Source organism: Halyomorpha halys, unplaced genomic scaffold (genome assembly GCF_000696795.3).
Source record: "Halyomorpha halys isolate HHAL.00 unplaced genomic scaffold, Hhal_1.1 Scaffold98.1, whole genome shotgun sequence".
NCBI classification, from domain to species: domain Eukaryota; kingdom Metazoa; phylum Arthropoda; class Insecta; order Hemiptera; family Pentatomidae; genus Halyomorpha; species Halyomorpha halys.
The window spans coordinates 1,716,835-1,726,263 of NW_027107309.1; the positions used below are offsets into that span (position 1 = coordinate 1,716,835).

Here is a 9,429-nt window from a genome sequence, read left to right on the forward strand (position 1 = left end):
AGTTTAGCAAGCACTTGGGAACGAGCCGAACCATAGACGAATGAGCCGTAGTCCATTTTGGAGCGTATTAATATCTGATAAAGTTTAAGAAGGCTAGATCTATCGGCACCCCACGAGGTACGGCTTAGTAAACGGATAATGTTTAGTTTTATTGTGCAGTTAGTTTTTAGTGCGGAGATTTTTAGTGAAAGACATTATTAGTTTTTAGTGAAAGACATTATTTAAGTAATGTGATATATATGTATATAAAAGACAATATTTCATAACAGGAATTGATAAATATGAGGAAAGGTAGATTAAAATATTTTTAGTTGTATACATATAATATATAGAAAAAAATTGTTGATAATATTAAATTAATTATTAAAATTATAGGATACGACTTACATGAGTTTGGGGGAAATGTCGTACAATATATAGACTAGTAATATGTTCTACTTTGTAGTTTATTCACCTAAGCATATTAAAAAATGGTCAAATGCCTTTAAATGAGGATATATAATTGTCTTAGAGTATGAGCTTTCCAAGTATCCAACCTCGCAAATTGGCAGCCTCCCTTTTCACATTAAATACATCAGAGCATGATTACTAGAAAGTGCTAGAAAGCACATCTGCATAAGATAGATGTATCAAACTGACACCAGATGGCAAATTGGATGCCAGAGAGCTGAGTAAATGGGCAGTCCTTGGGCATCAGAAAAAACATACATTGGACCACAACTTCTCCCTTTACTTAAATGAGTGAAGTTTGAAAGACCAACACATGCAAGCGAGTGTATGATGAACAAATGTATTCAACAAATCTTTTCTCGTCAAAGGGGAAAAATATATCAGTACTAATTCGTGTACTAAACGGAAGAAAGCAACATCCTAACTAATTTCTACTTTATTTTAAGCTGTAAAATTCGAAGTTACTGCAAATTTAATCAATCAGTATCTTGAATATCGACTTACCGGAAGTGCCAATTTATATAATATATTTTTAGGATTTTCTCGAAACCTACGAACCATTATATATTTTACCGGTAGTGATTTTGACTAAACTCGGTAAATCTATCGTGAGAAATCGTTTTCTTAGATAGTAATATACATGCCAACACATTTCATTATCATCCCATTCCTTCTATAGATCTGTTTCATCCATCACCAGTCCGTTTCAATGACAAAACCATATTGTATTGTTATCTAATTTATTTATTTGTACTCTATTTCAGCTTGTTAGGACGAGTATAAGTGAGCTAAAATACGATTACAAACATTGATATTCTTCTTCTTCTTTTTCTTCCTCCTTAGTGCCTTTCAGTGTGGAGGTGCCTCGATCCAAGCCTTGCCAATAGTCTCATGGAATCCAACATCTTTCCTCTCTTCTCTCCCAGTTTAACCACATTTTCCTGTCGCGAAATCCTTGACGTTCCTCTAGGTCTTTTGCCTGTTGGTCTGACTTCGAAGAATTTGCGCGGTCCACGGTCTTCATCCATTCGGGATATCCGTCCGAACAACTTCAACTGCCTCTTCTAAAGAATTTCAGTTATTGGTTTCACCCCTAGCTCCTCTCTTATTCTGGGATTCCTGAAGTGTTCCCTTCGTGTTCGGCCGGCTACTTTTTGGAGGTATTTTATTTCTGAGGCCGTGATTCTGTTCCTCAATCTGTCAAGAAGGGCCCAGCTCGCACTTCCGTATAGTAGGGTGGGAAAGTAAATTTTATTAAAAATGTGAAGTTTTACTTTTCTCTCACCTTCACGCTTCCCAACAACAGTGTTGCAGATTTGGTATTAAAGGCTATTTGCTTTTTAATCCTATTAGATATTTCTTGTTGAATGTTACCATCTCTGCTAATAACTGTACCTAGGTACGTGTAATCTTCTGCTGCCTCTATGATTTGTCCTCTACAAGTAATCTGCTCATCTCCTGGTTCTCACCCAATTTGCATGACTTTGCTTTTACTTGTATTTACCATGCCTTTTCTCTCCAGATCCGCTTCCTATTCTACCACTCACTCGTAGCTGAAGATTCTGGACACAGCCCGCTATGAGTACAATATCACCGACATAGAGAAATGACTCCATTTCATTCATCCTGACTTTACCCTTTGAGCCCTCATACCAAGATTTTATGGCTTATATATTTTAAAGGGGCGTTCTTTGTCTTCAATTCATTCCATATTTCGACTCTTGGGACTGAATCAGAAGCGGCTTGTCGATCTATATATATATATTTATCCCTATTCCAAGCCTTTTTTTATACAATGGCCCTCAGTGAATATCAGTGAAGCTAAATATTAGCGTTTATAAATAGTTTTTTTTTAATAAACGAAAAAAAAATTAAAATTAAAATCTGTGCCGCTACAACCCATTAAGGGTCAGAGGTTCAGTACTTTGTAAGGAAGTAATGTTACAAGACCAACTAGGTGATTTGGTCAGAATCACATTCGACCACCAGATTTTTACCAAATTAAGGGTACCTAATTTATGAGGTTGGGTGGACCTTAGGAGGGCTCCAGTACCCTCAGGGTTGACTCATGGCTATAATGTAACACAAAAAAAAAAAAAAAGAACCCGAGCCCTTGGAGTTTGTAGCATTGCACTCCCCCTTTAACGAAACCAATTAAAATCGTTAGCAGTAATTTCTTTTCCACTTCTTCTACAATTTACGTCAGTTTTTCCCAAAGAAAGGACAACTATTAACATACCATGGCCATAGAGATTTCCTTTACAAGTCATTGAGAGACATTACAAATCCCCCAGAATATCATCTGCTTAGACTGAGCTTGATTTTCGTATTAGTTAAAAATCAATTTTTACGATTATTCTTAAATCTAAAAAAATAAATTAATATATTGTAATTTCTTTGTAACAACAAAGATAATCCATGTCCCATTCAGTCAATTTTATTTAAATATAAATAACTATTAATAAGATTCTAATTAAATTGGCACAAATTTAATGCTAAATCAGAAAAGAGAAACAAATTTACAGACTTATAATGCAGATATTTAAGCAGTAAAAAATAAACGTATATTTAGAGGAATATCTCCTTAACAATCCAAATTGATATTGAATAAAATAATTTTAAACATTGAAAATTTACAGCTCGATTTATAAAAGAACAAATTTATTTTTTTTATTTAGAAGAGAAACAAGATATTTCTTGGTCTGGTATACCCGAGTAATCTGAGGATGACAGTTAATTAATGAACATCAAATTGTAAGCAAACAATCATTAAGCGTGATTTGTCACTCTCAGTAACTCTCAAACTATTTAGTAGTAAATTAGTTCTTCACAAAGTACATAATCTATTTCCCCATAACAACTCAAACTAAATCAATTATAATTAAATCGCTTTAAGTAGAAACTACAATAAAATATCATTATGATTATAATATCTTTATATTAATTTCTTATAAGGTCATCCTAATTTAATATTTAATTGTAACTAAGTGTAACCTAGTATAATATGTTTAATAAATAAATCAGAAAATAAACAAAAGCGTAAATAAATAGACCTCAGTATGAAATGGTTTGAGAATTATCTTTTCTCACTACAAAACCAAGATTTAAATCAAAAATAATAATTGAAACATAGTCATGGGTTTTGGAAAATTCAATTCACACTCAAGTAAAGTAAACCACTATAAAGTAAACCAAAAACATTCGTACGATTTTTTTTTTAATCTTTATTTTCGTAATAAATAAATGTTTAAAATACCTAGCTTAGCCTAGTTAAGAAATAAAAAAGAAATAAGAAGAGGATTTTTAAAATAAATGGAATTTTTGAAAACTTTACTAATTTCACTAAAATTTTTATTTTATTAGATAACCTACGACTAAATTAATCATTTTACTTCTTTCCACCAGCAATAGATTTTTTAAAAAATGTAACTCTAATATTTCATATTCGTTTTCTATAACAATTAAATAAGGTTTGTAATTTTTTTATTTCAACATCAATAATTAAATATATTAAGAAATTATGTGTTAATTAAGAATATGAACATTTTTAATCACTGATAATGTTATAATTAGTCAACAACCTGCAATAAACACCGTTTGAACTCAAGTCATATAAACAGAAATAATACATTAATCCATATACAATTTTTATTCATATACTTTTCTTAACATTTTATTAAAAATAATAATTTATTTTTTATATTCTAATTACATTTCAGAACGTGAATTTATATCAGCTGTATAATTTGTATTTACACTTTGTAGCCGTAATAAAATACCGATTCCCAAAAGATTATTCAATTGCTGCTACCATTGCGAGAATACCGCAAATAAAACATAAATTAAATGCTCATACCAATAACGAACTCCCAGATTCTCTACACCTAATTAAAATTCAGTCATAATCAAATATTTTAATATAATAACAGAATCAGCATTCATAAATGTTATACATACAAGTAATAAATGTAAAAGCATGGGAATAATTGAATATAGGTTTTTTTTAAATTATTGTTATACTAATTCATTAAATAAAATGACTGATTATAGTAATAAAGGATTCCTTTAAAATTCTATACATCAGTAAATAATAGTAATTTTTTATGAATAATTTATATTGTTATGTAATAATTTATAATTGTTGTTGATATTGAAAAAAAGAAAAACTAAATAAATTTATAAAACGTACACAATGAATAATATATGTTTCGCATTTTTTCTCAATTTTAAAACAATAATAAAATTATATTTTCAGCGTATAGAAAGGATAAAAGTAATAACAGCGCTATCTAGGGAAGGGCAGAGCAAATAACATTCATATTTAATGAATATTCAATCACATAAGAAGAAACATAACTATTATTGTACCAATAGTATTTTTTTTGACGAATAATTTTAATTAAATTAAATAAATAATTAAAATAAATAACAGGGAACAGGGTAGATCAGTAAGTAAGGCGCTATGCTACTAGCACCAAGGAACCAGGTTTGAATCGGGCCAGAAAATTATTTATTGTGTAGTAACACAATAGTGCCACAACGACAGTAGTGCCATGGAGCAACCATGTAGGTTCGTAAGCCCTCCAGGGTCCACCCAACTGCTTAAAGTAGGTACTATTAATTGGGGAAAAAATCTGGTGGTTGAGTATGATCATGAACAAATCCTCTCCTCATACAACCGTTGTTCAAGAAATAGTACTTCCTTAAAAAGTACCGAACCTCTGACCTTTCATTGGTTGTAGTTGTACAGATTTTTATATTAAATTAAATGAATTTCTTGACCGTGGATTCCATGAAAGTGATCCACAATAGTGTACAATATTAAAATCCAGAATATTCTATACTAACAAAAATATTAATTAATAAAACCTACATTCATCTTTTTTAATTTGTGACTGCTAATTACTATCACAAACTTTCGTTTTATGTTTTGATTTTAATATCAAAAATAAGTTTTCTGAAATACATTATTTAGTTTTATTACTACATTAATTTTAGAATACGGGTACTGTACTTCATATTCACTCTTTTTATGCTAACTTGGTCTTAAGATTCTTGTTTATCGTAGTAAATTCATAATTTAAAAACTCCAGTATTAGAGAATTCATTAACGAAGAAAAATTATTAACAGTTTATTTTAATAATATTATAATAAATAAAGAAGTAGTGTGATTTTAATAAATGCATATAAAGTTAATCTCTTGACTTCTTTTATAAATACTACAATATCCTCAACATTATTTTATTTTATTAATTCAATATATATTTACAACAACCTTAAAAATACAAAATATAAATATGCTAAAGGATTAACAAAATATGACTTTATTATTTTCGTAAATAACTTTTTTTTTGTGAAAATGATTTTAATATACTTAATTGTTCGCAATAGTTTACAGTCATTAACATTAAAGGTAAAATAGATCCCATCACATTTTATTATATTACTACTATTTCCTCCATTGTTTTCTCATTTGAATCATAATCGACTTTCAAATATACATATTATACTAATTTATAAATAATTAATTCTTAATTTTTTACAAATTAGTTTTAAATATTTTATTTATGCACTATTTTTAAATTAAAAAATTTAATTTTTAGTTTTACCAATGAATTGACATAATTGATTCGGATTAATATATTTTTAAAACATGCAATGTAATAGGCGAATTTGTAAATACATATGTAACAGGACTTACTTCAGCGTTCCATATAATAAAATTGGAACTAAATATGATTTATATAATTGAAAAAATAAAGAGATCATATATAACAGAAAAAAGAATAAAAGAATGATGAAAAAAAAAAGTTGCTTGGCTCCAACATATTTTCTCAGAGTTCAACCCATATTTCAACTAAAGTCACAATTTAAATTCACATATCTTACTACACCACACAGCAGATACTCTTCTCTCTTTCTCTAAATATTCACCCAAAAAAGACTTTCGAGCTAAGTAATTCAATTTTATGTTTTTTTTTTCGGTATTATTTCTTATCATTAAAGGATCTAGAACTAAAACCGAATCGGAAAATTTAAAGAAAAAGAGAATGATTAAACATATTACCTAAATATTTTTCAACTAGTCTCAGACTATGCAAGTATCTCTAAGAAAGGTTATGTATTAATTTTGTATTGGGCAAGTTCAATAAAAGAATCTGAAAAAACTCCACAAAAGCATTAAAATAGTAATAAAGTATTTTTAATATTATTTAACGTATTATTAATATCGTTATTTGATTTTTTTTTTCATATGAATAAAGAAATTCAATCTTTAAAAATTAAATCTATAGTATTTAATAGATATAGTTTTAGCATATTTTAATACTATGATATGAATCATACTAAAAAACTTATTTCACAGTGGTGCAAAGTACATTTCCATCAGCTTACCAAAACCCCAATCAGAGGTTCTCTCTGAAGTACTCTCTGAAAATATACTTAGCACCATAGTTTACTTCACATTGATATCTAATCCAAACCATCGCTTTTCGAAAAGTCTTAATTTACTAATCTAAATACTTCAGTAAAGATACTTAAATTTTTTTTTTACACAATCTACAAATTTCTTTTAAACCGGAGTTAGAGAGTACCCCTCCGTCTTCAGAGTCTATTTTTTTACAAATATAACAATACAAGTATAAATACATATTTATGAATGTAATTGCATACCTTTTTGTCATTAACTTATCCTTCACAATAATTAATTATTATATTTACTTTGAGAAGGAGAAGGTCAGAAAATAAACAAAAACTTATTTATTTGTGCCAACGTTTCGACCTAAATTTTAGGTGTTCATCAGGGCTAAAAAACAAAAAGAGACAAAAACCATCACTCAGAGAAACATAAAAAACAAAAACGGAAGAAACAAATTTGGAAATATACATAATAATGAATTAAGTAGAAAAAAGTTGCTTAATAACAATAGAAGTAGATTGATAACAATAGAAGATGAAGTATTGTATAGAAGTAAGAATTATACAAAATAAATGATGAAAAATTAAAAAACAGAAAAAGAAAATGTTAAGCTCACTAGTCGTCATTTACAGTTTCTCCCGTACCTTTAATTATGATTATTTCCTTATTTCTTCAAAAATTCCCCGTTTTTAATTTGGCATAATTTATTTTGTATAATTCTTACTTCTATATAATACTTCATCTTCTATTGTTATCAATCTACTTCTATTGTTATTAAGCAACTCCTTTCTACTTAATTCATTGCTATGTATATTTCCAAATTTTTATGTTTCTTATTTTCCTTATTTATGTTTTTCTCAGTGATGGTTTTTATCTCTTTTTGTTTTTTTAGCCCTGATGAACGCCTGAAATTTAGGTCGAAACGTAGGCACAAATAAATAAGTTTTTGTTTATTTGTGTCTATTTGCTGACCGCACCCCTGACAATCTTCTCCTCATATTAATCTACGGTCAACTATTAAGACTTCATTATTACATATACTGATTCTGATTTGTTTTCTATTTCTGGTTAGTCTCATCATTTTTTTTTAAACCAAAAGTTACAATTTATCCAAATATCAGTGTCATATTGCATTAAAGGGACTGAACTTTGTACTAATCCTCACATTTTTTTTTCTATTTGCCTAACATATATGTAGATAAAGATGTAGAAGAACTCTAAAACATTTTTGATTAAAAAAAATTTGTAGCTGATGTCAATAAAGGATTTTTGGAAAGTTTCTTCTCTGAAGTATTTAAATTATATCATATAACATAATACATGATACATAATTTAAAATTAGTATATTATAAAAATAACTATCTGTACTCAATACTATAACCATTCACCCACAGACCCAATATACAATATGTAACCACCAATAGCGCCAAATGACCTACATCATTTAGTGATCACCTGGCCATAATATATGCAATATCTAGCGATTATTTTATCATTCAGACCTTTCATAAATGGAAAATATTTATTATTATTTTAAATTTGTTTCGCCTAAGAACAAATTTTGTTATACACATACTATTTCATACATTTCTCTATTACCAGATCGGCCCAGTAGGGCTAGCATGGTTATTATAACAATGAGATATACTTTTGGCAATTGATAATGTGGGGGCTTAGTATCGTGGAAAAAATGACAACCCTAAAGATTAACTATGTTATAATTATAATAGGTAAAATAATAATTTATCAAAGAAGTAATAGTAAAAATATGTAATTGAAGAGTGAAAGAAAAAAAAATAATAACCAAAATGCCAATATTAATAGAACATGTAAACATAAAAATCACTTAAAATCTTTACCTCCATTAGGTCCCTATGCAATTTTTTTATTTACCATCGTAATATTTTATTTATTTTATATCAAAATAATCAACAGCAAAAAAAATCCAAAAGCGGATTAAACAAAAGTATATTTATTTATTATTATTAAATATTTGTGCTGCATTTAAAATAAACTTGAAAAATATTTTTAAAAGTTTACTTCGTTAATTTATTTTTTTGTTTTAAAAAATAAACAGCTCATATTAAATGTTCTATGTGTGTGCTAAATAAATTTGAAATAAGACTGAAAGATAATATAATAAAAAATATGTTAATATTCATAAGAGGCTACAATTGTACTTTCCCTATATTTTCCCCCTTTATGGTCTGCTGGCAAAGTTATTGTCATTAGTTATATAATTACTCACGTCTGTGGCAGAAGAAGATATATCAGAAGAGGGTCCTCATGGCACGCGACTGTGGGGACTGAGCGAGGTGCGACAGGTCGGCTCCGCGGGGGCACACTGCCCGAGGGAGCTAGCGGGGTCGGCCCCCTTCGGCTGGTCTCGAATCCCCTCGGCTCTTCTCCAACGCTATCATTCGGCTAACAATGATGTTGGAGTGAAGGATCAGGTATCCGCTTAGCAATTAAACTTTACTTCCTGTTTAATTGGTACTAGAGGTTCTCGGCATTTACCAAAACCTTACCTAAATCGAATCATTTGTTAATATGAAAAACA

General features: G+C 28.9%; 1 protein-coding gene across 5 annotated transcripts in view; it reads right to left on the minus strand.

The window, feature by feature from the left end:
• The window catches only part of LOC106677413 (dipeptidase 1), a 485,353-nt gene extending 476,150 nt beyond the window's left edge, over positions 1-9,203 (minus strand). For all 5 annotated transcript variants that reach the window (XR_010842948.1, XR_010842947.1, XM_067045594.1 and 2 more), the window contains exon 1: positions 9,118-9,203. The gene's annotated coding sequence lies outside the window, so the exon portion shown is untranslated. The remainder of the gene's footprint in view (positions 1-9,117) is intronic.
• Positions 9,204-9,429: the final 226 nt, after the last annotated feature.